The sequence below is a fragment of the Macaca nemestrina genome, chromosome 5, assembly GCF_043159975.1.
Source record: "Macaca nemestrina isolate mMacNem1 chromosome 5, mMacNem.hap1, whole genome shotgun sequence".
In the NCBI taxonomy this organism is placed as follows: Eukaryota; Metazoa; Chordata; class Mammalia; order Primates; family Cercopithecidae; genus Macaca; species Macaca nemestrina.
In genome coordinates, this window is record NC_092129.1 from 63,006,981 (window position 1) to 63,027,069 (window position 20,089).

Sequence of the window (20,089 nt, forward strand, 5' to 3'; positions counted from 1 at the left end):
TATCCTCAGATGAAATCTGGAAAGAAGCTTTCTGAGAAACTGCTTAGTGTTCTGTTAATTCATCTCACAGAGTTACATCTGTGTTTCGTGGATCACTTTGCTAGCCTTATTTCTGTGGAATCTGAGAACAGATATTTCGGATCCCTTTGAAGACTCTAGGGCCAAAGGAAATATCCTCCGATGACAAAGTGAAAGAAGCTTTCTGAGAAACTTCTTTGTGTTCTGTCAAATCATCTCACAGAGTTACAGCTTTCCCCTCAAGAAGCCTTTCGCTAAGACAGTTCTTGTGGAATTGGCAAAATGATATTTGGTAGCCCATAGAGGGCTATGGTGAAAAAGGAAATATCCTCAGATGAAATCTGGAAGGAAGCTTTCTGAGAAACTGCTTAGTGTTCTGTTAATTCATCTCACAGAGTTACATCTATATTTCTTGGATCTCTTTTCTAGCCTTATTTCTGTGGAATCTGAGAACAGATATTTCGGATCCCTTTGAAGACTATAGGGCCAAAGGAAATATCCTCCGATAACAAAGAGAAAGAAGCTTTCTGAGAAACTTCTTTGTGTTCTGTGAAATCATCTCACAGAGTTACAGCTTTCCCCTCAAGAAGCCTTTCGCTAAGACAGTTCTTGTGGAATTGGCAAAGTGATATTTCGAAGCCCATAGAGGGCTATGGTGAAAAAGGAAATATCCTCAGATGAAATCTGGAAAGAAGCTTTCTGAGAAACTGCTTAGTGTTCTGTTAATTCATCTCACAGAGATACACCTGTATTTCGTGGATTTCTTTGCTAGCCTTATTTCTGTGGAATGTGAGAACAGATATTTCGGATCCCTTTGAAGACTATAGGGCGAAAGGAAATATCCTCCGATAACAAAGAGAAAGAAGCTTTCTGAGAAACTTCTTTGTGTTCTGTGAAATCATCTCACAGATTTACAGCTTTCCCCTCAAGAAGCCTTTCGCTAAGAAAGTTCTTGTGGAATTGGAAAAGTGATATTTGGAAGCCCATTGAGGGCTATGGGAACAAGGAAATATCCTCCGATGGAATCTGGAAAGAAGCTTTCTGAGAAACTGCTTAGTGTTCTGTTAATTCATCTCACAGAGTTACATCTGTATTTCGTGGATCTCTTTTCTAGCCTTATTTCTGTGGAATCTGAGAACAGATATTTCCGATCCCTTTGAAGACTATAGGGCCAAAGGAAATATCCTCCGATAACAAAGAGAAAGAAGCTTTCTGAGAAACTTCTTTGTGTTCTGTGAAATCATCTCACAGAGTTACACCTTTCCCCTCAAGAAGCCTTTCGCTAAGACAGTTCTTGTGGAATTGGCAAAGTGATATTTTGAAGCCCATAGAGGGCTATGGTGAAAAAGGAAATATCCTCAGATGAAATCTGGAAAGAAGATTTCTGATAAACTGCTTAGTGTTCTGTTAATTCATCTCACAGAGTTACATCGGTATATCGTGGATCTCTTTGCTAGCCTCATTTCTGTGGAATCTGAGAACAGATATTTCGGAACCCTTTGAAGACTATAGGGCCAAAGGAAATATCCTCCGATAACAAAGAGAAAGAAGCTTTCTGAGAAACTTCTTTGTGTTCTGTGAAATCATCTCACAGAGTTACAGTTTTCCCCTCAAGAAGTCTTTCGCTAAGACAGTTCTTGTGGAATTGGCAAAATGATATTTTGAAGCCCTTAGAGGGCTATGGTGAAAAAGGAAATAACCTCAGATGAAATCTGGAAAGAAGCTTTCTGAGAAACTGCTCTGTGATGTGTGACTTCCACTCACAGAGTTACATCTGTATTTCGTGGATCTCTTTGCTAGCCTTATTACTGTGGAATCTGAGAACAGATATTTCGGATCCCTTTGAAGACTAAAGGGCCAAAGGAAATATCCTCCGATAACAAAGAGAAAGAAGCTTTCAGAGAAACTTCTTTGTGTTCTGTGAAATCATCTCACAGAGTTACAGCTTTCCCCTCAAGAAGCCTTTCGCTAAGACAGTTCTTGTGGAATTGGCAAAGTGATATTTGGAAGCCCATAGAGGGCTATGGTGAAAAAGGAAATATCCTCAGATGAAATCTGGAAAGAAGCTTTCTGAGAAACTGCTTAGTGTTCTGTTAATTCATCTCACAGAGTTACATCTGTATTTCGTGGATCTCTTTGCTAGCCTTATTTCTGTGGAATCTGAGAACAGATATTTCGGATCCCTTTAAAGTCTATAGGGCCAAAGGAAATATCCTCCGATAACAAAGAGAAAGAAGCTTTCTGAGAAATTTCTTTGTGTTCTGTGAAATCATCTCACAGAATTACAGCTTTCCACTCAAGAAACCTTTCGCTAAGACAGTTCTTGTGGAATTGGAAAAGTGATATTTGGAAGCCCATTGAGGGCTATGGTGAACAAGGAAATATCCTCAGATGAAATCTGGAAAGAAGCTTTCTGAGAAACTGCTTAGTGTTCTGTTAATTCATCTCACAGATTACATCTGTATTTCGTGGATCTCTTTTCTAGCCTTATTTCTGTGGAATCTGAGAACAGATATTTCGGATCCCTTTAAAGTCTATAGGGCCGAAGGAAATATCCTCCGATAACAAAGAGAAAGAAGCTTTCTGAGAATATACTTTCTGTTCTGTGAAATCATCTCACAGAGTTACAGCTTTCCTCTCAAGAAGACTTTCGCTAAGACACTTCTTGTGGAATTGGCAAAGTGATATTTGGAAGCCCATAGAGGGATATGGTGAAAAAGGAAATATCCTCAGATGAAATCTGGAAAGAAGCTTTCTGAGAAACTGCTTAGTGTTCTGTTAATTCATCTCAAAGAGTTACATCTGTGTTTCGTGGATCACTTTGCTAGCCTTATTTCTGTGGAATCTGAGAACAGATATTTCGGATCCCTTTGAAGACTCTAGGGCCAAAGGAAATATCCTCCGATGACAAAGTGAAAGAAGCTTTCTGAGAAACTTCTTTGTGTTCTGTCAAATCATCTCACAGAGTTACAGCTTTCCCCTCAAGAAGCCTTTCGCTAAGACAGTTCTTGTGGAATTGGCAAAATGATATTTGGTAGCCCATAGAGGGCTATGGTGAAAAAGGAAATATCCTCAGATGAAATCTGGAAGGAAGCTTTCTGAGAAACTGCTTAGTGTTCTGTTAATTCATCTCACAGAGTTACATCTATATTTCGTGGATCTCTTTTCTAGCCTTATTTCTGTGGAATCTGAGAACAGATATTTCGGATCCCTTTGAAGACTATAGGGCCAAAGGAAATATCCTCCGATAACAAAGAGAAAGAAGCTTTCTGAGAAACTTCTTTGTGTTCTGTGAAATCATCTCACAGAGTTACAGCTTTCCCCTCAAGAAACCTTTCGCTAAGACAGTTCTTGTGGAATTGGCAAAGTGATATTTTGAAGCCCATAGAGGGCTATGGTGAAAAAGGAAATATCCTCAGATGAAATCTGGAAAGAAGCTTTCTGAGAAACTGCTTAGTGTTGTGTTAATTCATCTCACAGAGATACACCTGTATTTCGTGGATTTCTTTGCTAGCCTTATTTCTGTGGAATCTGAGAACAGATATTTCGGATCCCTTTGAAGACTATAGGGCGAAAGGAAATATCCTCTGATAACAAAGAGAAAGAAGCTTTCTGAGAAACTTCTTTGTGTTCTGTGAAATCATCTCACAGATTTACAGCTTTCCCCTCAAGAAGCCTTTCGCTAAGAAAGTTCTTGTGGAATTGGAAAAGTGATATTTGGAAGCCCATTTAGGGCTATGGTGAACAAGCAAATATCCTCCGATGGAATCTGGAAAGAAGCTTTCTGAGAAACTGCTTAGTGTTCTGTTAATTCATCTCACAGAGTTACATCTGTATTTCGTGGATCTCTTTTCTAGCCTTATTTCTGTGGAATCTGAGAACAGATATTTCGGATCCCTTTGAAGACTATAGGGCCAAAGGAAATATCCTCCGATAACAAAGAGAAAGAAGCTTTCTGAGAAACTTCTTTGTGTTCTGTGAAATCATCTCACAGAGTTACACCTTTCCCCTCAAGAAGCCTTTCGCTAAGACAGTTCTTGTGGAATTGGCAAAGTGATATTTTGAAGCCCATAGAGGGCTATGGTGAAAAAGGAAATATCCTCAGATGAAATCTGGAAAGAAGATTTCTGATAAACTGCTTAGTGTTCTGTTAATTCATCTCACAGAGTTACATCGGTATATCGTGGATCTCTTTGCTAGCCTCATTTCTGTGGAATCTGAGAACAGATATTTCGGAACCCTTTGAAGACTATAGGGCCAAAGGAAATATCCTCCGATAACAAAGAGAAAGAAGCTTTCTGAGAAACTTCTTTGTGTTCTGTGAAATCATCTCACAGAGTTACAGTTTTCCCCTCAAGAAGTCTTTCGCTAAGACAGTTCTTGTGGAATTGGCAAAATGATATTTTGAAGCCCTTAGAGGGCTATGGTGAAAAAGGAAATATCCTCAGATGAAATCTGGAAAGAAGCTTTCTGAGAAACTGCTCTGTGATGTGTGACTTCCACTCACAGAGTTACATCTGTATTTCGTGGATCTCTTTGCTAGCCTTATTACTGTGGAATCTGAGAACAGATATTTCGGATCCCTTTGAAGACTAAAGGGCCAAAGGAAATATCCTCCGATAACAAAGAGAAAGAAGCTTTCAGAGAAACTTCTTTGTGTTCTGTGAAATCATCTCACAGAGTTACAGCTTTCCCCTCAAGAAGCCTTTCGCTAAGACAGTTCTTGTGGAATTGGCAAAGTGATATTTGGAAGCCCATAGAGGGCTATGGTGAAAAAGGAAATATCCTCAGATGAAATCTGGAAAGAAGCTTTCTGAGAAACTGCTTAGTGTTCTGTTAATTCATCTCACAGAGTTACATCTGTATTTCGTGGATCTCTTTGCTAGCCTTATTTCTGTGGAATCTGAGAACAGATATTTCGGATCCCTTTAAAGTCTATAGGGCCAAAGGAAATATCCTCCGATAACAAAGAGAAAGAAGCTTTCTGAGAAATTTCTTTGTGTTCTGTGAAATCATCTCACAGAATTACAGCTTTCCACTCAAGAAACCTTTCGCTAAGACAGTTCTTGTGGAATTGGAAAAGTGATATTTGGAAGCCCATTGAGGGCTATGGTGAACAAGGAAATATCCTCAGATGAAATCTGGAAAGAAGCTTTCTGAGAAACTGCTTAGTGTTCTGTTAATTCATCTCACAGAGTTACATCTGTATTTCGTGGATCTCTTTGCTAGCCTTATTTCTGTGGAATCTGAGAACAGATATTTCGGATCCCTTTAAAGTCTATAGGGCCGAAGGAAATTTCCTCTGATAACAAAGAGAAAGAAGCTTTCTGAGAAACTTCTTTGTGTTCTGTGAAATCATCTCACAGATTTACAGCTTTCCTCTCAAGATGCCTTTCGCTAAGACAGTTCTTGTGGAATTGGCAAAGTGATATTTGGAAGCCCATAGAGGGCTATGGTGAAAAAGGAAATATCCTCAGATGAAATCTGGAAAGAAGCTTTCTGAGAAACTGCTTAGTGTTCTGTTAATTCATCTCACAGTGTTACATCTATATTTCGTGGATTTCTTTGCTAGCCTTATTTCTGTGGAATCTGAGAACAGATATTTCGGATCCCTTTAAAGTCTATAGGGCCAAAGGAAATATCCTCCGATAACAAAGAGAAAGAAGCTTTCTGAGAATATACTTTCTGTTCTGTGAAATCATCTCACAGAGTTACAGCTTTCCTCTCAAGAAGACTTTCGCTAAGACACTTCTTGTGGAATTGGCAAAGTGATATTTGGAAGCCCATAGAGGGATATGGTGAAAAAGGAAATATCCTCAGATGAAATCTGGAAAGAAGCTTTCTGAGAAACTGCTTAGTGTTCTGTTAATTCATCTCACAGAGTTACATCTGTGTTTCGTGGATCACTTTGCTAGCCTTATTTCTGTGGAATCTGAGAACAGATATTTCGGATCCCTTTGAAGACTCTAGGGCCAAAGGAAATATCCTCCGATGCCAAAGTGAAAGAAGCTTTCTGAGAAACTTCTTTGTGTTCTGTCAAATCATCTCACAGAGTTACAGCTTTCCCCTCAAGAAGCCTTTCGCTAAGACAGTTCTTGTGGAATTGGCAAAATGATATTTGGTAGCCCATAGAGGGCTATGGTGAAAAAGGAAATATCCTCAGATGAAATCTGGAAGGAAGCTTTCTGAGAAACTGCTTAGTGTTCTGTTAATTCATCTCACAGAGTTACATCTATATTTCTTGGATCTCTTTTCTAGCCTTATTTCTGTGGAATCTGAGAACAGATATTTCGGATCCCTTTGAAGACTATAGGGCCAAAGGAAATATCCTCCGATAACAAAGAGAAAGAAGCTTTCAGAGAAACTTCTTTGTGTTCTGTGAAATCATCTCACAGAGTTACAGCTTTCCCCTCAAGAAGCCTTTCGCTAAGACAGTTCTTGTGGAATTGGCAAAGTGATATTTCGAAGCCCATAGAGGGCTATGGTGAAAAAGGAAATATCCTCAGATGAAATCTGGAAAGAAGCTTTCTGAGAAACTGCTTAGTGTTCTGTTAATTCATCTCACAGAGATACACCTGTATTTCGTGGATTTCTTTGCTAGCCTTATTTCTGTGGAATCTGAGAACAGATATTTCGGATCCCTTTGAAGACTATAGGGCGAAAGGAAATATCCTCCGATAACAAAGAGAAAGAAGCTTTCTGAGAAACTTCTTTGTGTTCTGTGAAATCATCTCACAGATTTACAGCTTTCCCCTCAAGAAGCCTTTCGCTAAGAAAGTTCTTGTGGAATTGGAAAAGTGATATTTGGAAGCCCATTGAGGGCTATGGGAACAAGGAAATATCCTCCGATGGAATCTGGAAAGAAGCTTTCTGAGAAACTGCTTAGTGTTCTGTTAATTCATCTCACAGAGTTACATCTGTATTTCGTGGATCTCTTTTCTAGCCTTATTTCTGTGGAATCTGAGAACAGATATTTCGGATCCCTTTGAAGACTATAGGGCCAAAGGAAATATCCTCCGATAACAAAGAGAAAGAAGCTTTCTGAGAAACTTCTTTGTGTTCTGTGAAATCATCTGACAGAATTACAGGTTTCCCCTCAAGAAGCCTTTCGCTAAGACAGTTCTTGTGGAATTGGCAAAGTGATATTTGGAAGCCCATAGGGGGCTATGGTGAGAAAAGAAATATCCTCAGATGAAATCTGGAAAGAAGCTTTCTGAGAAACTGCTTAGTGTTCTGTTAATTCATCTCACAGAGTTACATCTGTGTTTCGTGGATCACTTTGCTAGCCTTATTTCTGTGGAATCTGAGAACAGATATTTCGGATCCCTTTGAAGACTCTAGGGCCAAAGGAAATATCCTCCGATGACAAAGTGAAAGAAGCTTTCTGAGAAACTTCTTTGTGTTCTGTCAAATCATCTCACAGAGTTACAGCTTTCCCCTCAAGAAGCCTTTCGCTAAGACAGTTCTTGTGGAATTGGCAAAATGATATTTGGTAGCCCATAGAGGGCTATGGTGAAAAAGGAAATATCCTCAGATGAAATCTGGAAGGAAGCTTTCTGAGAAACTGCTTAGTGTTCTGTTAATTCATCTCACAGAGTTACATCTATATTTCTTGGATCTCTTTTCTAGCCTTATTTCTGTGGAATCTGAGAACAGATATTTCGGATCCCTTTGAAGACTATAGGGCCAAAGGAAATATCCTCCGATAACAAAGAGAAAGAAGCTTTCTGAGAAACTTCTTTGTGTTCTGTGAAATCATCTCACAGAGTTACAGCTTTCCCCTCAAGAAGCCTTTCGCTAAGACAGTTCTTGTGGAATTGGCAAAGTGATATTTCGAAGCCCATAGAGGGCTATGGTGAAAAAGGAAATATCCTCAGATGAAATCTGGAAAGAAGCTTTCTGAGAAACTGCTTAGTGTTCTGTTAATTCATCTCACAGAGATACACCTGTATTTCGTGGATTTCTTTGCTAGCCTTATTTCTGTGGAATGTGAGAACAGATATTTCGGATCCCTTTGAAGACTATAGGGCGAAAGGAAATATCCTCCGATAACAAAGAGAAAGAAGCTTTCTGAGAAACTTCTTTGTGTTCTGTGAAATCATCTCACAGATTTACAGCTTTCCCCTCAAGAAGCCTTTCGCTAAGAAAGTTCTTGTGGAATTGGAAAAGTGATATTTGGAAGACCATTGAGGGCTATGGGAACAAGGAAATATCCTCCGATGGAATCTGGAAAGAAGCTTTCTGAGAAACTGCTTAGTGTTCTGTTAATTCATCTCACAGAGTTACATCTGTATTTCGTGGATCTCTTTTCTAGCCTTATTTCTGTGGAATCTGAGAACAGATATTTCGGATCCCTTTGAAGACTATAGGGCCAAAGGAAATATCCTCCGATAACAAAGAGAAAGAAGCTTTCTGAGAAACTTCTTTTTGTTCTGTGAAATCATCTGACAGAATTACAGGTTTCCCCTCAAGAAGCCTTTCGCTAAGACAGTTCTTGTGGAATTGGCAAAGTGATATTTGGAAGCCCATAGGGGGCTATGGTGAAAAAAGAAATATCCTCAGATGAAATCTGGAAAGAAGCTTTCTGAGAAACTGCTTAGTGTTCTGTTAATTCATCTCACAGAGTTACATCTGTTTTTCGTGGATCTCTTTGCTAGCCTTATTTCTGTGGAATCTGAGAACAGATATTTCGGATCCCTTTAAAGTCTATAGGGCCGAAGGAAATTTCCTCTGATAACAAAGAGAAAGAAGCTTTCTGAGAAACTTCTTTGTGTTCTGTGAAATCATCTCACAGATTTACAGCTTTCCCCTCAAGATGCCTTTCGCTAAGACAGTTCTTGTGGAATTGGCAAAGTGATATTTGGAAGCCCATAGAGGGCTATGGTGAAAAAGGAAATATCCTCAGATGAAATCTGGAAAGAAGCTTTCTGAGAAACTGCTTAGTGTTCTGTTAATTCATCTCACAGTGTTACATCTATATTTCGTGGATTTCTTTGCTAGCCTTATTTCTGTGGAATCTGAGAACAGATATTTCGGATCCCTTTAAAGTCTATAGGGCCAAAGGAAATATCCTCCGATAACAAAGAGAAAGAAGCTTTCTGAGAATATACTTTCTGTTCTGTGAAATCATCTCACAGAGTTACAGCTTTCCCCTCAAGAAGCCTTTCGCTAAGTCAGTTCTTGTGGAATTGGCAAAGTGATATTTGGAAGCCCATAGAGGGCTATGGTGAAAAAGGAAATATCCTCAGATGAAATCTGGAAAGAAGCTTTCTGAGAAACTGCTTAGTGTTCTGTTAATTCACCTCACAGAGTTACATCTGTATTTCGTGGATCACTTTGCTAGCCTTATTTCTGTGGAATCTGAGAACAGATATTTCGGATCACTTTGAAGACTATAGGGCCAAAGGAAATATCCTGCGATAACAAAGAGAAAGAAGCTTTCTGAGAAACTTCTTTGTGTTCTGTGAAATCATCTCACAGAGTTACAGCTTTCCTCTCAAGAAGCCTTTCGCTAAGACACTTCTTGTGGAATTGGCAAAGTGATATTTGGAAGCCCATAGAGGGATATGGTGAAAAAGGAAATATCCTCAGATGAAATCTGGAAAGAAGCTTTCTGAGAAACTGCTTAGTGTTCTGCTAATTCATCTCACAGAGTTACATCTGTGTTTCGTGGATCACTTTGCTAGCCTTATTTCTGTGGAATCTGAGAACAGATATTTCGGATCCCTTTGAAGACTCTAGGGCCAAAGGAAATATCCTCCGATGACAAAGTGAAAGAAGCTTTCTGAGAAACTTCTTTGTGTTCTGTGAAATCATCTCACAGAGTTACAGCTTTCCCCTCAAGAAGCCTTTCGCTAAGACAGTTCTTGTGGAATTGGCAAAGTGATATTTGGAAGCCCATAGAGGGCTATGGTGAAAAAGGAAATATCCTCAGATGAAATCTGGAAGGAAGCTTTCTGAGAAACTGCTAAGTGTTCTGTTAATTCATCTCACAGAGTTACATCTATATTTCGTGGATCTCTTTTCTAGCCTTATTTCTGTGGAATCTGAGAACAGATATTTCGGATCCCTTTGAAGACTATAGGGCCAAAGGAAATATCCTCCGATAACAAAGAGAAAGAAGCTTTCTGAGAAACTTCTTTGTGTTCTGTGAAATCATCTCACAGAGTTACAGGTTTCCCCTCAAGAAGCCTTTCGCTAAGACAGTTCTTGTGGAATTGGCAAAGTGATATTTCGAAGCCCATAGAGGGCTATGGTGAAAAAGGAAATATCCTCAGATGAAATCTGGAAAGAAGCTTTCTGAGAAAATGCTTAGTGTTCTGTTAATTCATCTCACAGAGATACACCTGTATTTCGTGGATTTCCTTGCTAGCCTTATTTCTGTGGAATCTGAGAAAAGATATTTCGGAACCCTTTGAAGACTATAGGGCGAAAGGAAATATCCTCCGATAACAAAGAGAAAGAAGCTTTCTGAGAAACTTCTTTGTGTTCTGTGAAATCATCTCACAGAGTTACAGTTTTCCCCTCAAGAAGTCTTTCGCTAAGACAGTTCTTGTGGAATTGGCAAAATGATATTTTGAAGCCCTTAGAGGGCTATGGTGAAAAAGGAAATATCCTCAGATGAAATCTGGAAAGAAGCTTTCTGAGAAACTGCTTAGTGTTCTGTTAATTCATCTCACAGAGTTACATCTGTATTTCGTGGATCTCTTTGCTAGCCTTATTTCTATGGAATCTGAGAACAGATATTTCGGATCCCTTTGAAGACTATAGGGCCAAAGGAAATATCCTCCGATAACAAAGAGAAAGAAGCTTTCTGAGAAACTTCTTTGTGTTCTGTGAAATCATCTGACAGAGTTACAGGTTTCCCCTCAAGAAGCCTTTCGCTAAGACAGTTCTTGTGGAATTGGCAAAGTGATATTTGGAAGCCCATAGAGGGCTATGGTGAAAAAGGAAATATCCTCAGATGAAATCTGGAAAGAAGCTTTCTGAGAAACTGCTTAGTGTTCTGTTAATTCATCTCACAGAGTTACATCTGTATTTCGTGGATCTCTTTGCTAGCCTTATTTCTGTGGAATCTGAGAACAGATATTTCGGATCCCTTTAAAGTCTATAGGGCCAAAGGAAATATCCTCCGATAACAAAGAGAAAGAAGCTTTCTGAGAAATTTCTTTGTGTTCTGTGAAATCATCTCACAGAATTACAGCTTTCCACTCAAGAAACCTTTCGCTAAGACAGTTCTTGTGGAATTGGAAAAGTGATATTTGGAAGCCCATTGAGGGCTATGGTGAACAAGGAAATATCCTCCGATGGAATCTGGAAAGAAGCTTTCTGAGAAACTGCTTAGTGTTCTGTTAATTCATCTCACAGAGTTACATCTGTATTTCGTGGATCTCTTTTCTAGCCTTATTTCTGTGGAATCTGAGAACAGATATTTCGGATCCCTTTGAAGACTATAGGGCCAAAGGAAATATCCTCCGATAACAAAGAGAAAGAAGCTTTCTGAGAAACTTCTTTGTGTTCTGTGAAATCATCTCACAGAGTTACAGGTTTCCCCTCAAGAAGCCTTTCGCTGAGACAGTTCTTGTGGAATTGGCAAAGTGATATTTGGAAGCCCATAGAGGGCTATGGTGAAAAAAGAAATATCCTCAGATGAAATCTGGAAAGAAGCTTTCTGAGAAACTGCTTAGTGTTCTGTTAATTCATCTCACAGAGTTACATCTGTATTTCGTGGATCTCTTTGCTAGCCTTATTTCTGTGGAATCTGAGAATAGATATTTCGGATCCCTTTAAAGTCTATAGGGCCGAAGGAAATTTCCTCTGATAACAAAGAGAAATAAGCTTTCTGAGAAACTTCTTTGTGTTCTGTGAAATCATCTCACAGATTTACAGCTTTCCCCTCAAGATGCCTTTCGCTAAGACAGTTCTTGTGGAATTGGCAAAGTGATATTTGGAAGCCCATAGAGGGCTATGGTGAAAAAGGAAATATCCTCAGATGAAATCTGGAAAGAAGCTTTCTGAGAAACTGCTTAGTGTTCTGTTAATTCATCTCACAGTGTTACATCTATATTTCGTGGATTTCTTTGCTAGCCTTATTTCTGTGGAATCTGAGAACAGATATTTCGGATCCCTTTAAAGTCTATAGGGCCAAAGGAAATATCCTCCGATAACAAAGAGAAAGAAGCTTTCTGAGAATATACTTTCTGTTCTGTGAAATCATCTCACAGAGTTACAGCTTTCCTCTCAAGAAGACTTTCGCTAAGACACTTCTTGTGGAATTGGCAAAGTGATATTTGGAAGCCCATAGAGGGATATGGTGAAAAAGGAAATATCCTCAGATGAAATCTGGAAAGAAGCTTTCTGAGAAACTGCTTAGTGTTCTGTTAATTCATCTCACAGAGTTACATCTGTGTTTCGTGGATCACTTTGCTAGCCTTATTTCTGTGGAATCTGAGAACAGATATTTCGGATCCCTTTGAAGACTCTAGGGCCAAAGGAAATATCCTCCGATGACAAAGTGAAAGAAGCTTTCTGAGAAACTTCTTTGTGTTCTGTCAAATCATCTCACAGAGTTACAGCTTTCCCCTCAAGAAGCCTTTCGCTAAGACAGTTCTTGTGGAATTGGCAAAATGATATTTGGTAGCCCATAGAGGGCTATGGTGAAAAAGGAAATATCCTCAGATGAAATCTGGAAGGAAGCTTTCTGAGAAACTGCTTAGTGTTCTGTTAATTCATCTCACAGAGTTACATCTATATTTCGTGGATCTCTTTTCTAGCCTTATTTCTGTGGAATATGAGAACAGATATTTCGGATCCCTTTGAAGACTATAGGGCCAAAGGAAATATCCTCCGATAACAAAGAGAAAGAAGCTTTCTGAGAAACTTCTTTGTGTTCTGTGAAATCATCTCACAGAGTTACAGCTTTCCCCTCAAGAAGCCTTTCGCTAAGACAGTTCTTGTGGAATTGGCAAAGTGATATTTGGAAGCCCATAGAGGGCTATGGTGAAAAAGGAAATATCCTCAGATGAAATCTGGAAAGAAGCTTTCTGAGAAACTGCTTAGTGTTCTGTTAATTCATCTCACAGAGATACACCTGTATTTCGTGGATTTCTTGCTAGCCTTATTTCTGTGGAATCTGAGAACAGATATTTCGGATCCCTTTGAAGACTATAGGGCCAAAGGAAATATCCTCCGATAACAAAGAGAAAGAAGCTTTCTGAGAAACTTCTTTGTGTTCTGTGAAATCATCTCACAGATTTACAGCTTTCCCCTCAAGAAGCCTTTCGCTAAGAAAGTTCTTGTGGAATTGGAAAAGTGATATTTGGAAGCCCATTGAGGGCTATGGGAACGAGGAAATATCCTACGATGGAATCTGGAAAGAAGCTTTCTGAGAAACTGCTTAGTGTTCTGTTAATTCATCTCACAGAGTTACATCTGTATTTCGTGGATCTCTTTTCTAGCCTTATTTCTGTGGAATCTGAGAACAGATATTTCGGATCCCTTTGAAGACTATAGGGCCAAAGGAAATATCCTCCGATAACAAAGAGAAAGAAGCTTTCTGAGAAACTTCTTTGTGTTCTGTGAAATCATCTGACAGAATTACAGGTTTCCCCTCAAGAAGCCTTTCGCTAAGACAGTTCTTGTGGAATTGGCAAAGTGATATTTGGAAGCCCATAGAGGGCTATGGTGAAAAAAGAAATATCCTCAGATGAAATCTGGAAAGAAGCTTTCTGAGAAACTGCTTAGTGTTCTGTTAATTCATCTCACAGAGTTACATCTGTATTTCGTGGATCTCTTTGCTAGCCTTATTTATGTGGAATCTGAGAACAGATATTTCGGATCCCTTTAAAGTCTATAGGGCCGAAGGAAATTTCCTCTGATAACAAAGAGAAAGAAGCTTTCTGAGAAACTTCTTTGTGTTCTGTGAAATCATCTCACAGATTTACAGCTTTCCCCTCAAGATGCCTTTCGCTAAGACAGTTCTTGTGGAATTGGCAAAGTGATATTTGGAAGCCCATAGAGGGCTATGGTGAAAAAGGAAATATCCTCAGATGAAATCTGGAAAGAAGCTTTCTGAGAAACTGCTTAGTGTTCTGTTAATTCATCTCACAGTGTTACATCTATATTTCATGGATTTCTTTGCTAGCCTTATTTCTGTGGAATCTGAGAACAGATATTTCGGATCCCTTTAAAGTCTATAGGGCCAAAGGAAATATCCTCCGATAACAAAGAGAAATAAGCTTTCTGAGAATATACTTTCTGTTCTGTGAAATCATCTCACAGAGTTACAGCTTTCCCCTCAAGAAGCCTTTCGCTAAGACAGTTCTTGTGGAATTGGTAAAGTGATATTTGGAAGCCCATAGAGGGCTATGGTGAAAAAGGAAATATCCTCAGATGAAATCTGGAAAGAAGCTTTCTGAGAAACTGGTTAGTGTTCTGTTAATTCACCTCACAGAGTTACATCTGTATTTCGTGGATCACTTTGCTAGCCTTATTTCTGTGGAATCTGAGAACAGATATTTCGGATCACTTTGAAGACTATAGGGCCAAAGGAAATATCCTGCGATAACAAAGAGAAAGAAGCTTTCTGAGAAACTTCTTTGTGTTCTGTGAAATCATCTCACAGAGTTACAGCTTTCCTCTCAAGAAGCCTTTCGCTAAGACACTTCTTGTGGAATTGGCAAAGTGATATTTGGAAGCCCATAGAGGGATATGGTGAAAAAGGAAATATCCTCAGATGAAATCTGGAAAGAAGCTTTCTGAGAAACTGCTTAGTGTTCTGTTAATTCATCTCACAGAGTTACATCTGTGTTTCGTGGATCACTTTGCTAGCCTTATTTCTGTGGAATCTGAGAACAGATATTTCGGATCCCTTTGAAGACTCTAGGGCCAAAGGAAATATCCTCCGATGACAAAGTGAAAGAAGCTTTCTGAGAAACTTCTTTGTGTTCTGTGAAATCATCTCACAGAGTTACAGCTTTCCCCTCAAGAAGCCTTTCGCTAAGACAGTTCTTGTGGAATTGGCAAAGTGATATTTGGAAGCCCATAGAGGGCTATGGTGAAAAAGGAAATATCCTCAGATGAAATCTGGAAGGAAGCTTTCTGAGAAACTGCTTAGTGTTCTGTTAATTCATCTCACAGAGTTACATCTATATTTCGTGGATCTCTTTTCTAGCCTTATTTCTGTGGAATCTGAGAACAGATATTTCGGATCCCTTTGAAGACTATAGGGCCAAAGGAAATATCCTCCGATAACAAAGAGAAAGAAGCTTTCTGAGAAACTTCTTTGTGTTCTGTGAAATCATCTCACAGAGTTACAGGTTTCCCCTCAAGAAGCCTTTCGCTAAGACAGTTCTTGTGGAATTGGCAAAGTGATATTTCGAAGCCCATAGAGGGCTATGGTGAAAAAGGAAATATCCTCAGATGAAATCTGGAAAGAAGCTTTCTGAGAAACTGCTTAGTGTTCTGTTAATTCATCTCACAGAGATACACCTGTATTTCGTGGATTTCCTTGCTAGCCTTATTTCTGTGGAATCTGAGAAAAGATATTTCGGAACCCTTTGAAGACTATAGGGCGAAAGGAAATATCCTCCGATAACAAAGAGAAAGAAGCTTTCTGAGAAACTTCTTTGTGTTCTGTGAAATCATCTCACAGAGTTACAGTTTTCCCCTCAAGAAGTCTTTCGCTAAGACAGTTCTTGTGGAATTGGCAAAATGATATTTTGAAGCCCTTAGAGGGCTATGGTGAAAAAGGAAATATCCTCAGATGAAATCTGGAAAGAAGCTTTCTGAGAAACTGCTTAGTGTTCTGTTAATTCATCTCACAGAGTTACATCTGTATTTCGTGGATCTCTTTGCTAGCCTTATTTCTATGGAATCTGAGAACAGATATTTCGGATCCCTTTGAAGACTATAGGGCCAAAGGAAATATCCTCCGATAACAAAGAGAAAGAAGCTTTCTGAGAAACTTCTTTGTGTTCTGTGAAATCATCTCACAGAGTTACAGCTTTCCCCTCAAGAAGCCTTTCGCTAAGACAGTTCTTGTGGAATTGGCAAAGTGATATTTGGAAGCCCATAGAGGGCTATGGTGAAAAAGGAAATATCCTCAGATGAAATCTGGAAAGAAGCTTTCTGAGAAACTGCTTAGTGTTCTGTTAATTCATCTCACAGAGTTACATCTGTATTTCGTGGATCTCTTTGCTAGCCTTATTTCTGTGGAATCTGAGAACAGATATTTCGGATCCCTTTAAAGTCTATAGGGCCAAAGGAAATATCCTCCGATAACAAAGAGAAAGAAGCTTTCTGAGAAATTTCTTTGTGTTCTGTGAAATCATCTCACAGAATTACAGCTTTCCACTCAAGAAACCTTTCGCTAAGACAGTTCTTGTGGAATTGGAAAAGTGATATTTGGAAGCCCATTGAGGGCTATGGTGAACAAGGAAATATCCTCCGATGGAATCTGGAAAGAAGCTTTCTGAGAAACTGCTTAGTGTTCTGTTAATTCATCTCACAGAGTTACATCTGTATTTCGTGGATCTCTTTTCTAGCCTTATTTCTGTGGAATCTGAGAACAGATATTTCGGATCCCTTTGAAGACTATAGGGCCAAAGGAAATATCCTCCGATAACAAAGAGAAAGAAGCTTTCTGAGAAACTTCTTTGTGTTCTGTGAAATCATCTCACAGAGTTACAGGTTTCCCCTCAAGAAGCCTTTCGCTGAGACAGTTCTTGTGGAATTGGCAAAGTGATATTTGGAAGCCCATAGAGGGCTATGGTGAAAAAAGAAATATCCTCAGATGAAATCTGGAAAGAAGCTTTCTGAGAAACTGCTTAGTGTTCTGTTAATTCATCTCACAGAGTTACATCTGTATTTCGTGGATCTCTTTGCTAGCCTTATTTCTGTGGAATCTGAGAATAGATATTTCGGATCCCTTTAAAGTCTATAGGGCCGAAGGAAATTTCCTCTGATAACAAAGAGAAAGAAGCTTTCTGAGAAACTTCTTTGTGTTCTGTGAAATCATCTCACAGATTTACAGCTTTCCCCTCAAGATGCCTTTCGCTAAGACAGTTCTTGTGGAATTGGCAAAGTGATATTTGGAAGCCCATAGAGGGCTATGGTGAAAAAGGAAATATCCTCAGATGAAATCTGGAAAGAAGCTTTCTGAGAAACTGCTTAGTGTTCTGTTAATTCATCTCACAGTGTTACATCTATATTTCGTGGATTTCTTTGCTAGCCTTATTTCTGTGGAATCTGAGAACAGATATTTCGGATCCCTTTAAAGTCTATAGGGCCAAAGGAAATATCCTCCGATAACAAAGAGAAAGAAGCTTTCTGAGAATATACTTTCTGTTCTGTGAAATCATCTCACAGAGTTACAGCTTTCCTCTCAAGAAGACTTTCGCTAAGACACTTCTTGTGGAATTGGCAAAGTGATATTTGGAAGCCCATAGAGGGATATGGTGAAAAAGGAAATATCCTCAGATGAAATCTGGAAAGAAGCTTTCTGAGAAACTGCTTAGTGTTCTGTTAATTCATCTCACAGAGTTACATCTGTGTTTCGTGGATCACTTTGCTAGCCTTATTTCTGTGGAATCTGAGAACAGATATTTCGGATCCCTTTGAAGACTCTAGGCCCAAAGGAAATATCCTCCGATGACAAAGTGAAAGAAGCTTTCTGAGAAACTTCTTTGTGTTCTGTCAAATCATCTCACAGAGTTACAGCTTTCCCCTCAAGAAGCCTTTCGCTAAGACAGTTCTTGTGGAATTGGCAAAATGATATTTGGTAGCCCATAGAGGGCTATGGTGAAAAAGGAAATATCCTCAGATGAAATCTGGAAGGAAGCTTTCTGAGAAACTGCTTAGTGTTCTGTTAATTCATCTCACAGAGTTACATCTATATTTCGTGGATCTCTTTTCTAGCCTTATTTCTGTGGAATATGAGAACAGATATTTCGGATCCCTTTGAAGACTATAGGGCCAAAGGAAATATCCTCCGATAACAAAGAGAAAGAAGCTTTCTGAGAAACTTCTTTGTGTTCTGTGAAATCATCTCACAGAGTTACAGCTTTCCCCTCAAGAAGCCTTTCGCTAAGACAGTTCTTGTGGAATTGGCAAAGTGATATTTCGAAGCCCATAGAGGGCTATGGTGAAAAAGGAAATATCCTCAGATGAAATCTGGAAAGAAGCTTTCTGAGAAACTGCTTAGTGTTCTGTTAATTCATCTCACAGAGATACACCTGTATTTCGTGGATTTCTTGCTAGCCTTATTTCTGTGGAATCTGAGAACAGATATTTCGGATCCCTTTGAAGACTATAGGGCCAAAGGAAATATCCTCCGATAACAAAGAGAAAGAAGCTTTCTGAGAAACTTCTTTGTGTTCTGTGAAATCATCTCACAGATTTACAGCTTTCCCCTCAAGAAGCCTTTCGCTAAGAAAGTTCTTGTGGAATTGGAAAAGTGATATTTGGAAGCCCATTGAGGGCTATGGGAACGAGGAAATATCCTACGATGGAATCTGGAAAGAAGCTTTCTGAGAAACTGCTTAGTGTTCTGTTAATTCATCTCACAGAGTTACATCTGTATTTCGTGGATCTCTTTTCTAGCCTTATTTCTGTGGAATCTGAGAACAGATATTTCGGATCCCTTTGAAGACTATAGGGCCAAAGGAAATATCCTCCGATAACAAAGAGAAAGAAGCTTTCTGAGAAACTTCTTTGTGTTCTGTGAAATCATCTGACAGAATTACAGGTTTCCCCTCAAGAAGCCTTTCGCTAAGACAGTTCTTGTGGAATTGGCAAAGTGATATTTGGAAGCCCATAGGGGGCTATGTTGAAAAAAGAAATATCCTCAGATGAAATCTGGAAAGAAGCTTTCTGAGAAACTGCTTAGTGTTCTGGTAATTCATCTCACAGAGTTACATCTGTTTTTCGTGGATCTCTTTGCTAGCCTTATTTCTGTGGAATCTGAGAACAGATATTTCGGATCCCTTTAAAGTCCATAGGGCCGAAGGAAATTTCCTCTGATAACAAAGAGAAAGAAGCTTTCTGAGAAACTTCTTTGTGTTCTGTGAAATCATCTCACAGATTTACAGCTTTCCCCTCAATATGCCTTTCGCTAAGACAGTTCTTGTGGAATTGGCAAAGTGATATTTGAAGCCCATAGAGGGCTATGGTGAAAAAGGAAATATCCTCAGATGAAATCTGGAAAGAAGCTTTCTGAGAAACTGCTTAGTGTTCTGTTAATTCATCTCACAGTGTTACATCTATATTTCGTGGATTTCTTTGCTAGCCTTATTTCTGTGGAATCTGAGAACAGATATTTCGGATCCCTTTAAAGTCTATAGGGCCAAAGGAAATATCCTCCGATAACAAAGAGAAAGAAGCTTTCTGAGAATATACTTTCTGTTCTGTGAAATCATCTCACAGAGTTACAGCTTTCCCCTCAAGAAGCCTTTCGCTAAGACAGTTCTTGTGGAATTGGCAAAGTGATATTTGGAAGCCCATAGAGGGCTATGGTGAAAAAGGAAATATCTTCAGATGAAATCTGGAAAGAAGCTTTCTGAGAAACTGCTTAGTGTTCTGTTAATTCACCTCACAGAGTTACATCTGTATTTCGTGGATCACTTTGCTAGCCTTATTTCTGTGGAATCTGAGAACAGATATTTCGGATCACTTTGAAGACTATAGGGCCAAAGGAAATATCCTGCGATAACAAAGAGAAAGAAGCTTTCTGAGAAACTTCTTTGTGTTCTGTGAAATCATCTCACAGAGTTACAGCTTTCCTCTCAAGAAGCCTTTCGCTAAGACACTTCTTGTGGAATTGGAAAAGTGATATTTGGAAGCCCATAGAGGGATATGGTGAAAAAGGAAATATCCTCAGATGAAATCTGGAAAGAAGCTTTCTGAGAAACTGCTAAGTGTTCTGTTAATTCATCTCACAGAGTTACATCTGTGTTTCGTGGATCACTTTGCTAGCCTTATTTCTGTGGAATCTGAGAACAGATATTTCGGATCCCTTTGAAGACTCTAGGGCCAAAGGAAATATCCTCCGATGACAAAGTGAAAGAAGCTTTCT